Raw genomic sequence first — 18,151 nt, forward strand, 5'->3', positions numbered from 1 at the left:
TGGAATTTGGGTACTGACTGTGTCATGTAGCTTTCCTAGGGAGACATGAACTCACTCTAGATAGGGTATAGATGAGAAAACAAAGTCATAGTCCGCCCACGTGTAGCTTGGTAAATGAACATGTCCACTGCGGTTACTTAAAAGAGCATGGGTGACTCAAAGTCAGCTGCATTGAGCCTACGTGGGTGATGACTCACAAGAGTTGCATTTCTCAAGCTTCCTGGACCAGTCACCGGGAGTTTGTCTTATCAATCTCAATAGCTATTGTATCCTGCTTTTATAATTCCAGATGGGCCTTCCCACATCATGTGAAGTTCAACAGGTTCAGCTTCCAGATTCATAGAAATTTCATTCACTTCCTAAATTTGATGAATCTCCCATTATGTCTCTTTATAATCCCATATTCAACACAATATTTTGATGTGGCTTACAAAAACAGTACAAGAGATGAAAGCTGAATTTAATAAAGAGAAATGTCAAACAAAATCAAGCTAAAATGAAAACAAACTGAAAAAATAAAAGACCCAATTAGATAATCCAGGGGAAAGTTACAAGTAGAAAGATCATGATGGAATATTAGAATTTGAAATAAATTAGAGAAATTGAACTAGTCATTGAGAAAAGGGACAAATTAAAACTAATAAGCATGCAAACAAAACCACTAAACATATGAAAGGACTATATAGGAACTTTTTGGGCACCACAAAATGACCAAATCTAAATTATATACATATAAGGAGAAGAACCTCAGGACAATGGTATAGAGTAGATCTTTAACAGGATCATAGAAGAAAACTTCCACAAGTTAAGGAAGAACATTTCCATACAGATAAGAAAAGTACAGAGAACATCAAATAAACATGTAATATTATTGTTAAAACACTAAATATACAGACGAAATAAAGGGTTTTTAAACTGTAAAATAAAAACCACAAGTCACAAGTATCAGCTAACTTCTAAATAGAAATTTTATAAACCAGGAACATCTCAAGCAATTTTCCTCGAGACATAGAGATCACAGATACCAGTCAAGACTATTTTTACCCGGCAAAATGATCGGTCACAGTTGAAGCAAGAAAATCTTTCCATCATTTAAACAAGCTAACATAATCCTTGTCCACTAAACCAGCTTACATAGAATATTAGCAGTAATACTGTCAACTAAAGAGAGGAATCTTTAATATTTAATTTAAGAATAACAAAGAGGTCACAGAAAGAAAATGAAGCTATAATACTAAAACACAAATTGGGACTAAGAACAATAAAAAATTAAAGCAATAAATTCACACCTTTCAATAGTAATTTTAATATTAATGGCTCCAGAATCCTAATTAAAAGACAAGTAATGTGAGTAGATTTAGAAACAATTTTATATTTTTGTTGTCTACAAGTAGCACATCTGAATACACAGTGCAACACCATTGATACTGGCATCCCTAAAAGCTGAAAGAAAGGCCATTAGTATTTATTCCTATGGGCAGCCATACTCTCAGGTTTCTTTCTTTCTTTTTTTAAGAACTAAACCTTAAAAGTTACTATTTAGGATGCTAATAAGGCCTTTAACAAACATCCTTCAGTAGTACTGTAAAAAAGAATATACCATATTTTTTAGTAAGAAAGTTTGTCCCTCAACTTTGTTTTTTTTTTCTTTATTATTATTTTTATTTTTATTATTAGTTACATTTTAACTCTATATCCCAGCTGTATCTCCCTCTCTCATTTCCTCCCAACCCTACCCTCCCTCCCTCCCTCATCTCCTCCCTGCCCCTTTCCAAGTCCACTGATAGGGGAGGACCTCCTCCCCTTTCATCTGACCCTGTTTTATCAGGTATCTTCAGGACTGGCTGCAAAGCTCTCCTCTGTGGCCTAACAGGACTGCTCCTCCCTTGGGGAGTGGGGAGGTCAAAGAGCCAGCCATTGAGTTCCTGTCAGAAATAGTCCCTGTTCCCCTTACAATAAGAAACCAATTGGTTACTGATCTACCATGGGTTACATCTGAGGTTGTAAGTTATATTCATACATGGTCCTTGGTGGAGTGTCAGTCTCAGAAAAGACCCCTGTGCCCAGATATATTTGGTCCTTGTGGAGCTCCTATCCTTTCCACGTCATACAAACTCCCCCTTCTTTCATATGATTCCCTGCACTCTGCCGCAGGTTTGGTTGAGTCTTAGTAACTGCTTTGATACACTGCTAGGTAGAGTCTTTCAGAGGCCCTCTGCTGTAGGCTCCTGTCCTGTTACTTGTTTTCTTCTATGTCCAATGCACCTCCCATTTGTCTTTCTAAGTGAGGATTGATCATCTTACCCCGAGTCTTCTTTCTTGTTTATCTTCTTTAGGTGTATAGATTTCATTATGTTTATCATATCTTATAGGTCTATATAAGTGAGTATATACCATGTGTGTCTTTCTGCTCTTGGGATATCTCACTCAGGATGATTTTTTCTAGATCCCACCATTTTGCCTGCAAATTTCATGATTACCTCGTTTTTGATTGCTGAGTAGTATTTCATTGTGTAAAAATACCACAATTTCTGTATCCATTCCTCCATTGACGGGCATCTGGATTGTTTCCAGGTTCTGGCTATTACAAATAAAGCTGCTACAAACATGGTTGAGCAAATGTCCTTGATGTGTACTTGGAAAAAGTTTGGGTATATGCCTAGGAGTGGTATAGCTGGGTCTTGAGGAAGCACTACTCCTAATTGTCTGAGAAAGCACCAGATTGACTTCCAAAGTGGTTGTATCAGCTTACATTCCCACTAGCAATGGAGGAGGGTTCCCCTTTCTCCACAACCATTCCAGCATGTGTCGTCATTTATCATTTGAGCTTCTGATTTTAGCCATTTTGATGGGTGTAAGGTGAAATCTCAGGGTCGTTTTGATTTGCATCTCTCTAATGGCTAAGGATGTCGAGCATCTCTTTAAGTGTTTCTTTGCCATTCTATATTCCTCTACAGAGAATTCCCTGTTTAGTTCAGTACCCCATTTTTTTAATTGGCTTACTTGATTTATTGCTTTTTAACTTTTTTAGTTCTTTGTATATTCTGGATATCAGCCCTCTGTCAGATACAGATTTGGTGAAGATCCTTTCCCAGTATGTAGGCTGTCGTTTTGTTCTGACGACAGTGTCTTTTGCTTTACAGAAGCTTTTCAGTTTCATGAGGTCCCATTTATTGATTGTTGCTCTTAAAGCCTGTGCTGTTGGTATTTTGTTCAGGAAGTTGTCTTCTATGCCAAAGAGTTCTAGGCTCTTCCCCACTTTTTCTTCTAACTGATTTAGAGTGTCTGGTTTTATGTTGAGGTCTTTGAGCCACTTGGAGTTTAGTTTTGTGCAGGGTGATAAGTATGAATCTAATTTCATTTTCTGCATGTAGACATTCAGTTGGACCAGCACTATTTGTTGAAGATGCTATCCTTTTTCCATTGAATGGTTTTGGCTTCTTTGTCAAAACTCCCGTATTCATAGGTGTGTGGGTTTATTTCTGGGTCTTCTATTCTGTTCCATTGAACCTCCTTTCTGTTTCTATGCCAATACCATGCAGTTTTTATTACTATTGCTCTGTAGTACAGCTTGAGATTGGGGAAGAAGATACCTCCAGATGATCTGTTGTACTGGATCATTTTGGAAATTCTAGGTTTTGTTTCTTCGTATGAAGCTGAGAATCTTTCTTTCAAGGTCTGTAAGAACTGAGTTGGTATTTTGATGGGAATTGAATTGAATCTGTAGATTGCTTTTTGCAGGATGGCCATTTCACTATGTTAATCTTACCAATCCATGAGCATGGGAGATTTTTCCATTTTCTGATATCTTCTTCAATTTCTTTCTTCAGAGACTTAAAGTTTTCTTCAAACAGGTCTTTCACTTGCTTGCTTAGAGTGACCCCAAGGTACTTTATGTTATTAGTGGCTATTGTGAAGGGTGTTGTTTCCCTGATTTCTTTTCGGCCCTTTTGTCTTGGGTATAGAGGAGGGCTTCTGATTTTTTTTTTTTTGAGTTGATTTTGTATCCAGCCACTTTGCTGAAGGTGCTTATCAGCTGGAGGAGTTCTCTGGTTGAATTTTGGGGGTGCTCATGTATACTATCATATCATCTGTGAATAGTGACACTTTGACCTCTTCCTTTCTGATTTGTATCTCCTTGATCTCCTTCAGTTGTCTTATTGCTTTAGCTAGGATACTCTTAGGTTTCTAAGCTTACCTTCCATCAAATGTCACCTATAGCTATTTCTACCACAAATTATACATAGAATTTGTAGAAATCAGTTGTTATATCTGCAGAGCTCAAACTGTATATTGACTCACTTAGGATTAGAAGATCCTTGGAAAAAATGCATTTGTATTGAACATATACAGATATGTTCTTGTTATATAGTGTGACAGCTACACATGTTGTATTAGCAATAAATATCCAGGTATAATTAAAATATAGAGGAGAATGTGTATGGATTGTATGTAAATATTATGGTATGTTATATAAAAAAGTTGGGCATCTGTGGATGTTAGTGTCAGAGAGCTGGTCCTGGACCTAAATCTCCAGGAAAATTTCCAGTTTAGATATGAAGTGTATCCTGAAACTTCTTTGCTTGGTATTCAGCTGGTAGGGCTAATAGGAAGGATTTATATCCTGAAGGTCCTGAATTAATCAATAAGTTAATCTTCTGGTGATTGCAGCCACAATCAAGTTAAGTTCTATTTTGTTTTCTTCATCAAATATTTAAAAGTCTCTTTCTAAACCATAGAACTTCAAACTCAGTCTTCAGTTTTTAGAGGATCCTTTTTGCATCACCAGGGCAGTTTCTCTACTACAGATCTTAGCAAATTTTCTCAAACTCCCTTGGAGCTATCTTTTTTTCGCGTACACTGCTGTTCTTTACTGCTAAAGCTGAAATGCTCCTTTTTCTTTTTTTTTTAATTTTTTTAAATTTTTTATTAATTACACTTTTCTAATGACTCCATTTGTTCTTGTTGTTACTGAAGGGTTTGGTGTTTCAGTCAGAAGCAGTCACTTTTGAGTTTGGAAGTTGTTCACTGCTAGCAAAATATGACACAATGTGGGCTCTTCAGCCTTCTCTATTTTATTTTATATACGATCTCATAACCTAGTAGCTACTGTTTTCATTCCCTCATACTCCCACATCTCTTCTCTGGCTCTGATGTCATTCTCCATACTGGAAATAATCCTAAAGTCGTTCAAGGACTGGGTTGATGAGTACAGCTCTGCAATGCATTCCCGGGAAAGTGTCCTAATGTGTCCACCTGCTTGGGGCTCCCTAACAACAGCAAAGCTTTTAAACTATTTCTCTTGAGTGAACTCTACTAATATCTGAATGATCAATATCAGTGTTGTCAAACCTTTTAATAAATAGTCTATCACAATGTAATTAATAAGCCATGAGTCTACTCTGGGAAGGCTCAGCTGCTTCTATATTTTATATGGAGACTTCCTATAGATTCTTATAAGCATCTTATAAGCATGACACTAAGGAATTATAGTAGGGGTGCTTGGACAAAACGTTTCTGAAGAAAAAACTGTGAAAATAATGCCAAATAATAAAAACCTCGAAATACAGCTTGAAACTTTCGATTTTACTAAATTTTGTGAAACAATTTTAAGTATAATCATAAAGAGGAATTCAACTTCTTTTTTATTTTTAAATAATTTTATACATTCACTTGTATCCCAGTTGTAGCCCTCTCCCTCTTTCCCTCCCAATCCTCCCCTATATCCCTCATCTCCTCCCTGCCCCCTTTCAAGTCCACTGATAGGGGAGGTCCTCCTTTCTTTCCATCTGACCTAGCTTATCAGGTATCTTAAAGATGGCTGCAATGTCCTTATCTGTGGCCTAGTAAGGCTGCTCCTTCCTTGGTGGGGAGGAGGAGAGGAGAAGCTCAATGGGCCAGTCATTGAGTTCATGTCAGAAATAATTCTTGTCTCCCTTACTATGGAACCCACTTGGATACTGAGCTACCTTGGGCTATGTCTGAGCAGGGGTTATAGGTTATATCCATGCATGGTCCTTGGTTGGAAAAACAGTCTCAGAGAAGACCCCTGTGTCCAGATATATTTGGAGGTTGTGGAGCTCCTGTCCTCTCCTAGTCACATTAACTCCCCCTTTTATTATATGATTCCCTGCACTCTGCTGAAGGTTTGGTTATGAGTGTCCGCATCTGCTTTGATATACTGCTAGGTAGAGTCTTTCAGAGGCCCTCTATAGTAGGCTCCTGTCCTGATACTTGTTTTCTCCTACGTCCAATGCACATCCCATTTGTCTTTCTAAGTGAGGATTGATCATCTTACCTCCGGTCCTCTTTCTTGTTTATCTTCTTTGGGTGTATAGATTTCATTATGTTTATCATATCTTATAGGTCTATATAAGTGAGTATATACCATGTGTGTCTTTCTGTTCCTGGGATATCTCCCTCAGGATGATTTTTTTTTTTTTTAGATCCCACCATTTGCCTGCAAATTTCATGATTTCCTTGTTTTTAATTGCTGAGTAGTATTCCATTGTGTAAAAATACCACAATTTCTGTATCCATTCCTCCACTGATGGACATCTGGGTTGTTTACAGGTTCTGGCTATTACGAATAAAACTGCTACAAACATGGTTGAGCAAATGTCCTTGTTGTGTACTTGAACATCTTTTGGGTACATGCCTAGGAGTGGTATAGGTGGGTCTTGAGGAAGCGCTATTCCTAATTGTCTGAGAAAGTGCCAGATTGTTTTCCATAGTGGTTGTACAAGTTTACATTCCCACCAGCAATGGAGGAGGGTTCCCCTTTCTCTACAACCTCTCCAGCATGTGTTGTCAATTTAGCTTCTGATTTTAGCCATTCTGATGGGTGTCAGGTGAAATCTCAGGGTCGCTTTGATTTGCATCTCTCTGATGGCTGAGAATTCCAACTTCTTTTTTTTTAATTTTTATTTTTTTAGTATTAGTTACAGTTTGTTAACTTTGTATTCCTGCTGTATCTCACTCCCTCTTTCCCTCCCAATCCTACCCTTCCACCCTCATCTCCTCCCTGCACCTTTTCAAGTCCACTAATAAGGGAGAAGCTCCTCCCCTTACATCTGATACTGGTTTATCAGGTTCTTCAGGACTGGCTGAATTCCTCCTCTGTGGCAAGGCTACTCCTCCCTGGTGGTGGTGGTGGTGGGGTGGTAAAAGAGCCCACCATCTAGTTCCTGTCAGAAACAGTCCTTGTTCCCCTTATTAGGGAATGCACTTAGATACTGAATTACCAAGGGCTACATCTGAGCAGGGGCTCTGTTGCATCCATACATGGTCCTTGTTTGGAGATACAGTCTCATAAAAGACCCTGAGCCCAGATACATTTGGTCCTTGTGGAACTCCTGACCTCTCCAGGTCGTATTAACACCCCCCCTTTTTTTTTTTAATTTCCTGCACTCTGATGAAGGTTTGGTTATGAGTCTTAATACCTGCTTTGCCACACTGGTAGGTAGAGTCTTTCAGAGGCCCTCTGTGGTAGGCTCCTGCCCTGTTACTTGTTTGCTCCTACATCCACTGTCCATCCCATTTGTCTTTCTAAGTGAGGATTGATCATTGTACCCCGGGTCGTCTTTCTTGTTTATCTTCTTTAGATGTATAGAATTCAGTATATTTATCCTATTTTATAAGTCTATATAAGTGAGTATGTACCATGTGTGTCTTTCTGCTTTTGGGCTACCTCACTCAGGATGATCGGACAGCCTACAGACTGGAAAAGAATGTTCACCAACCCTATATCTGACAAAGGGCTGATATCCAGAATATATAAAGAACTAAAAAAGTTAAAAAGCAGCATATCAAGCAATCCGATTAAAAAATGGGGTACAGAGCTAAACAGAGAATTCTCAGTAGAGGAATACAGAATGACAGAGAAACACTTAAAAGAAATGCTCAACATCCTTATCCATCAGAGAGATGCAAATCAAATCGACCCTGAGATTTCACCTTACACCCATCAGAATGGCTAAGATCAAAATCTCAAGTGACAACACATGCTGGAGAGGTTGTGGAGAAAGGGGAACCCTCCTCCATTGCTGGTGGGAATGTAAACTTGTACAACCACTAGGGAAAACAATCTGGCACTTTCTCAGACAATTAGGAATAGCGCTTCCTCAAGACCCACCTATACCACTCCTAAGCATGTATCCAAAGATGTTCAAGTACACAACAAGGACATTTGCTCAACCATGTTTGTAGCAGCTTTATTCGTAATAGTCAGAACCTGTAAACAACCCAGATGTCCATCAGTGGAGGAATGGATACAGAAATTGTGGTACTTTTACACAATGATATACTACTCAGCAATTAAAAACAAGGAAATCATGAAATTTGCAGGCAAATGGTGGGACCTAGAATTTAAACTTCTTAACATGTACTGCTCTGTTATCAAAGAAAACACCCATTGATGGAGAATATTTTTATCAAATGAATTCCTTGTATTTTTTTTAATCTGATGGTTAGTGGATATAAGCACGCACCTTGAAAGATAAAGACATTTCTTACAACTAGTACATAGAGTTACTTATGTTCCAAACAAGATTCTATTAATCTGACTATTTCATTCCCCTGTTTTAACCATTGATGAACATGCCCAGGGAGCAGAGCTAGTACAGTGTGATATTTCACTATCTTGCTCTATCATTGCTCTTCAGGTGGTTCTAGAGACCACTGAGATTATATAGTGATAACAGAAATAAAAGGAGAAATGAATTAGTAGGCAAATATTTGCATAAAGTTATCTTTCTCAAATGCTGTTCATACCTGGGATGTTTTAAAGTCAAACATTAAATGCCTGGAGAGTCTTGTGATCCCTTACGGCCAAGTGAATTATTGCTTTTATGACTAAAAATATATGTATTATATATAATGTATACATGTGAACATATATACATATGTATGTATGCACATATATATACATATATATATATAGAGAGAGAGAGACAGAGAGAAAGACAGAGACAGAGAGAGAAAACACAGTATTTCAATAATTTGATAATATGAAAATGATCACTGCTGGGAAGTGGTGGTGCATGCCTGTAATCCCAGAATTTGGGGAGCCAGAGGCAGGTAGATCTCTGTGAGTCCACCTCACAGAGATAGACTACAGAATACAAAGTGAGTCCAGGACAGCCAAGGCTACAAAGAGAAACCCTGTCTTGAAAACAAAATAAACAAGCAAACAAAACAAACAAACAAAAAAAGAAAATTACCATTGTAAAATTGAAAATATACTATGTAAAATTACCAGCTTATTTGATATGTTTGAGAGCAGGCAATATTTAAGGCAGCCTGAGCAACAGGTCAAATTCTACCAGTGCAAATCTTTGTAGTGGCCTCTGGTCTCCCCTCCTTCATGCCCATTAACCAAAGGTAGTATGTATGGGGGTGAATTTCCCACTGACAATTGGTGTTAACTTTATTATATAGAGCTCATCAGAACTGATTTAGAACTTACACAAAGCAATTTGCATTGAACAGAAAATGTGACTTCATGATAAAGTTAAAGAAATTAGGCTGTTTTCTAAATCCCACAGGTATTTTGATTTTGGAGTATTTTTTCTCACAAGGTAGACACCCTAATATTTAAACTCTGTGTATATAATTCCATTCAGGGTGCAGTTACATAATAATCTAGGTTCAGTGTCCTAAAATCAAACAAAAATTAAACTGAGAAATTTAAAATAAGAGGAACTGGCAAATTATGTATCTGAAAAGAGGTGTGAGGAGGGGGCTGGTGTCTTCCTATGGGATGAGGGCTTACCAACCCCTTTGGCCTCTTTTATTAAGGTGATAATTCTAATCATGAGGTCTCTGTTCTCATGATTAATTTTTCTCTGAATGCTCCATTGCTTACAGTGTTCACATTCAGGGTTAGGATAGCATAAGCCAAAGGACCACAGCAAATCTCTAGCTATGAGTCTTCATTGAACTCAATTATCTCTTATTCTTTCCTCTCTGCTGTCTCAAAATAAAAAATCTAGATTTTCTCCATTAAAGATGACTTTCCCTTTCAATTTACAGAAAAGAAGCAGAAGTCATTAAGTGGTTAGTTTGTCTTTTTATAATGAGAGCTTAACAATATTCTGTCTTACATTCTCTTAGCCAAACACATTCTTTTTCTCATCAGCACTGGATCATTTTACTATTGTGAAATTATTAGCTTTATAACCACCATTAGCATTTCTGAGAATTATGTTTAAGTTTTTCTGCACTGTTTTTGTTTGAAAAAAGTTTTAAAGACCTCAACTACTTTTTAGATATCACTACTTTTCTATAGTAAATTCTTAACTAGAAATGAAAAAAAAATCAGATATAGACACCTCAAAATCTTGAAGTATTGCTTTTTCTGATACAATGTGCCTATCACATGGTGTTTTCTTACCTATTTTCTTCGAAAATGCAAGCACGAGAACTTTGCAAATTAATGTAAAGATTCTGGAAGGATTCAACACCTTTGCATGCACTTTATTTAGTGTTTGTTTAACATAGTCTAAGGAGCTTAGGATGTTCCAATATTTTGAGGGACTCTGGTAATTATTCTGGAAACACAGTAGATAGAATTATATTTCACAAGCACAAAAGAAACCAAGGGTAAAAATATTGATCATATTGCATAGAATCAAATAACATACAACAGGAATCCTAAATGTAACCACATCTAGCTTAGCCTTTTCGGACAGTTATGATTTCATAATGTTTTTCTCTAGGGGTGAGCATCTCTCACTCAGTTCCATTGAAATATTTGCTTTTTACTTCCTTTACTTTTGTTCTAACAAGGAAATGGAATTTTAATGGCAACAGAGGGAATAAAGAACAGCTCAAACCAACATTCTCTGACAGTTGTTATTTTATTTAAAACGAGCGTACTTCAGGTCTTTCAGTTCTTAGATATAAGCAGTGAAATTTACACATTCAAGTTCTGACTGTTAGTGCAAGTAAGAAAAGGAGCAGTTTCATTTATATCCTATAAACTGGTTTTGTGAGGGGATGAAATGAAAAGACACAGGAGTAGCTTGAAGGCACAAATGGAAAAGAAGAGATAATACTATTAAATAACAAAAAAAATTACATATTTGAGTGGATCATTGTGATAAGAGTGCTGGCTTGCCTTTATGATTCTGAGAGTGTTTTCGGGTTAGAAGAAAAAAATGCTTGGCCTACTTTTTCGTGCTGTTACATAATGAGAGAACTAGAGCACCCTTGCCTAACCGAGTCAGCAGTCCTCAAACACTGGCAAATACTTATTTCCTTTCATAAAATTTGAGAAGGACATTGCAGCCAGTCCTGAAGATAACTGATAAGCTAGGGTCAGATGGGAGGGGAGGAGGACCTCTTCTATCCGAGGACTTGGAGAGGGGCAGGGAAGAGATGAAGGCAGAGGGTAGGATAGGGAGGGAATGAGGGAGGGGGATACAGCTGAGATACAAAGTTAACAAACTGTAACTAATACAAAAAATAAAAATTTAATTAAAAAAATCAGTTCTGATTTCAATCACAAACCTAAAAGAGAAAATAGATATTGTCCAATAAAGAAAAATTAAAATAAAATGTAATCAGCCACATAAGAAATTTACTATATTTGTCTTTCTGGAACTTGATTTTGTCACTCAGAACGACTGTTTCTAGTTCCATGCATTTACCTGCAGACATTATTTTTCTTAACAGTGGAATAATATTCCAGTGTGTGAACATATCCCCATTCATTATCTATTTATCAGTTGATGATGATCTAGAATGTTTCTTCTTTCTGGCTATTATGCACAGAGCAGTGATAAATATGGATAAGTGAGTATTTCTGTACTAAGATGTGTCTTTTGGGTCTAACTCAAGAGTGGCAAAGCTGGATTTTGTATTAGACCTATTTTCATACTTTGGGGAGCTTCCACACTAATTTTCATAGTATCTGTACCAGCAGGCTCTCCTACTTGCAGTGATTAAGTGTGCCCCTTTTCCTACATCCTCATCAGCTTCATCTGTCACTTGTTATATTCATCTTGGCCATTCTGACTCGATTAAAAAAAAATCTTATCATAATTTGCATTTCCATGATATCTAAGGATGCTGAATATTTTAAATTGTTCTTCACTTGTTTATTTTCCATATATCTGAGAATGTTATTTAATTGTTTACACCATTTTTTAATCAGGTTATTTGTTTCCACATTGTTTAGGATTTTGTTTGTGTGTTTGTTTGTTTATGTATTCTAATACCAATCTTCTGTTGGATGTGTAGTTTTTAATGCTTTTTCTCCATTCTGTATGCTTCTACTTTTCTTTCTATTTATCTATTTATTTATTTATTTATGTATGTATGTATGTATGTATGTATGTATTTATTGCTTCTACTTTTATTTTTTTATTTTTTTATTTTTTTATTGTTTGTTATTATTATTTACATTTTATCAACTCTGCATCCCAGCTGCATCCTGCTCCCCCTTTCCCTCCCAATCCCACCCTCCCTCCCTCAGCTTCTCCCTGCCCCTTTCCAAGTCCATGGACTGGGGAGGACCTCCTCCCCTTTCCTCTGGCCCTGTTTTATCAGGTATCTTCAGGGCTGGCTGGAGCAGTTCTGCTAGGCCACAGAGGAGGACTTCACAGCTTCTAATTTTCTTAATGAGCTTAATGCGCTCTTATTTGTTGACTGCTGATCTCAACGCCTATGCTATTTATGTCCTGCTCAAAAGTCTTTACCTGCTTTCTTTTCTATATGGTTGTTAGTTTTTAAAGTTTAGATTGTGCATTTCAATTAGAATAGCGACAGAAGTTAGGTAGCTAGTAAGGGACCAGAAAGGAAGAGGGGAATCTTCCAAGGGAGGGCAAATGGAATATAATCTTACAAAGAGATGAAAGGGACAGTATAAGAGAGGAATTAAATGGGGAGGAAGGACAGAAGGGCAGAGTAAATAAGAGAATATGGGAAGGGCAAGAGAAGCTAAAACCTTTTTGAAAAGCAACATGAAAACCTACTTCCATAGAAGCTTCTTTAAATATCTATGCATATGAAAGGATTTAAATGGAGACACTTTGTGATGAAGAATACAACACCCCACCAAATAGACTCTCCAGTGCTTGGGGTGGGGTACATTTTAATAAGTCATTGTCCAAAGGTAGACCACAGAGCACTTTAAACATCAGAGGCTATTCCCAAGGCTGTTGATTTCTCTTCATAACTTAAGGGCAAGGCCCTACCTCAGACTGCACCATTTATGTCATCAAACATGGAGAAATTGATCTGGTGCCAACCAGAAGCTTCATATGTACTGAATAGCATTCAGGTTTTAGAAAGATCTTGTGCACATTCTGGTGAATATAATACCTCCCAGCCACAAACACTGCAACCTAAAACATCAATCTGTCTACAGGATTTACTTACTGGTTCAAAGGTGGTACAAATGTTTTGGGAGTAACCAACTACTAATTGCTTGAATTTAAGAGCCATGAGACATTCATGCTTGTCACTGCCAAAGTGATAAAGAACCTAGACCTGGATAGGTCATGTGTTCTAGGGAAAATGCTTCTACTACTATTATTTTTTTAAAATGAACATAACAATAAAATAACTTCTAATGACATATCACTGTGCCCATAGATCAGTACATCACACAGCCTTTATCAGAAACATGGATAAAGCTGGGACCTAACACAGAAGCCTACAACTGAGCAATGTGCAAAGAGTGAGAGACTTTGGATCACTCAGTTGTCAATAAGATGTTTCTTTATCAAACCCCTCTCCCCTCAATGCTCAGGAATCTATGTGTTAGAAGAGGTAGTAAGATTTTTAGAGCTAGAGGTAGTATATTCATGTGCCTGTTTTTGTGTATGCATGTGTGTGCAGCAGGCAGGGACTTTAACTTCCCAGCCTTTTGTTAATAATAAATAAATAATAGGCGAAGAATCTTTTCTGGATACTTCTGGCTGACATTGGGGGCATTGATTTTGGGGAGTAGGGAAAAAATCTGGAATGTTGACAAGTCCCAAGAACAGACTGCTCTATTTGCTTTCCAGAGCATGTGAGACCATCTGCAGCTGGGAAGCCGCTGCAGGTCCACCGATGCAGTCTGGGAGGTTTAGGCGCCTGAATTCTGGATGAAGCCCTTGAAGAAGCAGGATGCTGGAACATATATATGTTAGGGGCAGAAGATGAAGTCAGAGTTTAACTTTTAGGCACATGGACTTTTAGGCTATGTCCTTGGTAGTTGGGGAGGGGAGTCCCCAAACCAGGGGAGGAATTCCACCCTCAGGGATAGGTAGGCTGGGAAATAGGCTGTTGATTGGCATTGCTTATCTGGAATGTGACCTGTGAAGTCCAGTGAATCTCCTGAAGCTTACAAGACTCTTTTTAACTTTACTGTATGAGAAAAATTGGCTTTGGAGACAATTTAAAATCTGATTAATGTTAAAACTCTGAACAGTCTTAACAAAAAACCAGTAGCATCGTGGGAGAAAGAGTTTTTATATACCTAAAATTACTTTCTTATCACCAGCCTTAAAACACCATCTCAGACTCTCAAACACTTTATCAGAAGCTCAGACCTTACACTAGGGGGGGAAACAGCTTGAGGTTTCAAAAAAATTTTTTTTTTCCTGTTCTTTGTAGCTCCGGTTGTCAGACACTCACCAGGTAGAGCAAACTCAGAGATCAGCCTCTGAAGCACTGTAATTAAAGGCTTTAGACAACAAAATCATAAAAAAAAAACAAAACAAAACTAACCTAGAGAAGGACATGCCTATAAAGGCACAAGAAGCTTAGTGTTGAGAGAATATCTTGTGTCTATTTGGAAATTTCACTTTTCAATAACAAATCTGTTGGCCTATAGCTTAGGCAGGAAATATGAGGTGGGACATCTGGAGGCAGAAAGGATTGTGGGATAGAGCCAGGCATGTGAGATTCAGCTAGCAAGATGTGAAGAGTATAGACCGCATCCCACCTGAGCACAGGTAACCAGCCACATGACAAAATGTAGATTAGTGTAATGGGTTATTTTAAGTTATGAGCTAATTAGAGAAGAGCCTAGCTATAAGGCCTAGGTGGTGTAAAATAATATTTTTGAGTCTTATGGGTCATTTTTCCAGGAGCACGGAGCCTAGAGGAAAAACCCCTCACAACATTACAGCACATCAAAAAGACGGAACCAGAAAAGAAAGTCCCCTCACCACATAGTAATCAAAACGTTAAACATACAAAACAACAACACCAACAAAAGAATATGAAAACTGCAAGGAAAAAAAAGACTAAGAAACATGAAAAAGCAGACCTATTAGAATTATACATGCCTTCTCAATGGAGACTCTAAAGTCCAGAAAAACCTCCAACAGATATGCTTCAGGCTCTAAGAGATCACAGATGCCAGCTCAGACTGCTATACCCTCCCTGATAAATGTTCAGTCACCAAGATGGAGAAAATAAGATAATCCACGAGGAAGTCAGATTTAAACAATGCCTATGAAAATGTTGTTTTTATTTCCTCAGAGTTGCTGATGAGATAAGAGCTGTTCCCAAGCCTTTCTACCTCTTTTTGTACTCTTGCTGGCTAGCTCAACTGAGTTGTTCTGGCCTAAACTTCTCTCCAAGCTGACTGATTCAAACTGACTTCTCTTGACTTCTGAGTTGCTCTGCCTGATCTCAAACTAATTATTGCAGTATACTTTAATCTTTTGTCTCTTTCTTATTATCTGGCTTGTTCTGTTCACCTGTGTCTAGTTTGTTTTTTCTCCGCAACATGTCTCTGTAAAACTGTCCCTGCAATCAACTCTTGGTAAAATCTTTTCTTCTCTCTCTCTCTCTCTCTCTCTCTCTCTCTCTCTCTCTCTCTCAATGTAGTATAGTGATTAGACTCAGGGAGCAGACATTGCTGTATATAATTAGTTTTAACTTTTTTAATTTTTTATTATTAGCTACATTTTATTAACTCTGTATTCCAGCTGTATCCCACTCCCTATTCCCTCCCAATCCCTCCCTCCTTTCCTCATCTCCTCCCTGCCCCTTTCCAAGTCCACTGATTGGGGAGGACCTCCTCCCCTTTCATCTGACCCTGTTTTATCAGATATCTTCAGGACTGGCTGCAAAGTCCTCCTCTGTGGCCTAGCAGGACTGCTCCTCCCTAGGGGGGTAGGGTGGTCAAAGAGCCTGCCATTGAGTTCCTGTCAGAAATAGTCCCTGTTCCCCTTACTATGGGAAACCATAAATTGTGGTATTTTTACACAATGGAATACTACTCAGCATTCAAAAATGAGGAAATCACAAAATTTACAGGCAAATGGTGGGATCTAGAAAAGATCATTCTGAGTGAGGTATCCCAGAAAGAGAAAGACACACATCGTATATACTCACTCATATAAACCTAGAGGATATGATTAACATAATGAAATCTATACACCTAAAGAAGATAAACAAGAAAGAGGACCTGGGGTAAGATGATCAATCCTCACTTAGAAAGACAAATGGGATGGACATTGGATGTAGGAGAAAACAAGTAAGTAACAGGACAGAAGCCTACCTCAGAGGGCCTCTGAAAGACTCTACCTAGCAGTGTATCAAAGCAGATACTGAGACTTATAACCAAACATTCGGCAGAGTGCAGGGAATCATTTGAAAGAAGGGGGAGTTAGTATGACGTGGAAAGGATAGGCGCTCCACAAGGTCCAAATATATCTGGGCTCAGGGATCTTTTCTGAGACTGACACTCCACCAAGGACCATGTATGGATATAACCTAGAACCTCTGCTTGGATGTAGCCCATGGTAGCTCTTCTTTCTCTTAATTAGTTGCTCTTAAGTAGCTTAAGTAGCTACTCTGAAGTAGCCTCTCTTTTGTGTCCTGTTATTTTGAGAGTTGGGCATATTCTATCTCTGAATCATTCTGTCAAATCTTTCTTCTCTCTTTGTCTACCATTCAATTGAACATCACTTTGAACCATATCTACTTCTTTCTTTATTGTTTGGGATTAAAGGTGTGTATTAAAGGCAAATCTGTATTCTAGTCAGATGATACTGTAATCCAGAGTGTGTCTACATTCCAGCCAGATCACATAGACTTAAGAGGTCTTTGAATGTGATGCCTTGCCACAGAAACCCTGTTGCTGGATTAAAATTCCTCTATATGCCTATCTACACATCCACCCCACAGGAGGTGTTAGAAGAAAAACTCCAACTTAAGGACGTTAACTAAATCCATGAAAACACAGCAAATATATATTCTCACAACTCATACCAGTAAAGTCAAAATATCAGAAACACATACACACACCACACACAGACACTACCATCACTAGCAGCACAACCACCATGACAAACAACAAAATGACAGGTATCCACAACCATTTTTCATTGATATCACTCAATATCAATGGTCTCAATTACTCAGGGGGGGGGGGGGGGAAACACACTAAGAGAGTCCAAGATGGTGGCAACCAGCACACACTATCTGAAGTGCACAGGATCCTAAAATCTGAAATTGGTGAAGGGAAGGACAGCTAAAGCCAGAACATTGACAATGAGGTTTCCTGGGTGAGAAGGGACAACCTGTGAGCTAGGTCAGTTTGGGTCCAGGTCACCTGTGGACATCTCTGGGGCCTGAGAATGGCACCCCCTTGCACTTTCCTTTTCCATAAATACGGGCCTCACCGCTTCCCAGAGGCAGCTGGCCGTGGCTGCTACCCAAGCACAAGCCTCAGTACTCAGTGGCTGAGACAGCAGATGCCTCCCAGGTTTGCGGTTGCAGAGGGCAGCTGTACAGGCTCCCCAGGTCTGCAGCTGTTGCAGCATGGTGGCTGGCCTAAGCAGGAGCCTCAGTGCTCAGTAACTGAGATGACAGAGGCTGCTACCTCAAGTAAGAGTCTCCCTGCCCAGTGGACCAACAGTGGACACCACTGAGCTCAGTGATCTCCTATACTCTCATTAGCCCCTGTGGGCCCAAACCTGAGAGTAGAGAACAGGTGGAAACCCTGTGTATTTCTATTAGGCCTGCGAGCAAGTGAGTGTGCTTTCAAGTGAGTGAATGCAGACCCCAGATTAAGGGTCTTTCTACACTAGCAGCCAGGCATCAGATACCTCCCACCCCCACCCCCACTGTGGGCAACATAGGTATCATTGGGACAACATTTTAAATACTGAAGCACCTGATCTGTGGGTCTACCAGTGAA

General features: G+C 38.6%; 1 protein-coding gene and 1 pseudogene across 1 annotated transcript in view; one reads left to right on the forward strand and one right to left on the reverse strand.

Annotated features, from left to right (window-relative positions):
* The window catches only part of Fut9 (fucosyltransferase 9), a 209,372-nt gene that overhangs the window by 27,202 nt on the left and 164,019 nt on the right, over positions 1-18,151 (reverse strand). The window lies entirely within an intron of this gene.
* The window catches only part of LOC129673440 (E3 ubiquitin-protein ligase RNF26-like), a 57,796-nt pseudogene continuing 57,233 nt past the window's right edge, over positions 17,589-18,151 (forward strand).

Source organism: Psammomys obesus, unplaced genomic scaffold (assembly GCF_907164565.1).
Source record: "Psammomys obesus unplaced genomic scaffold, mPsaObe1.curated_primary_1811, whole genome shotgun sequence".
In the NCBI taxonomy this organism is placed as follows: Eukaryota; Metazoa; Chordata; class Mammalia; order Rodentia; family Muridae; genus Psammomys; species Psammomys obesus.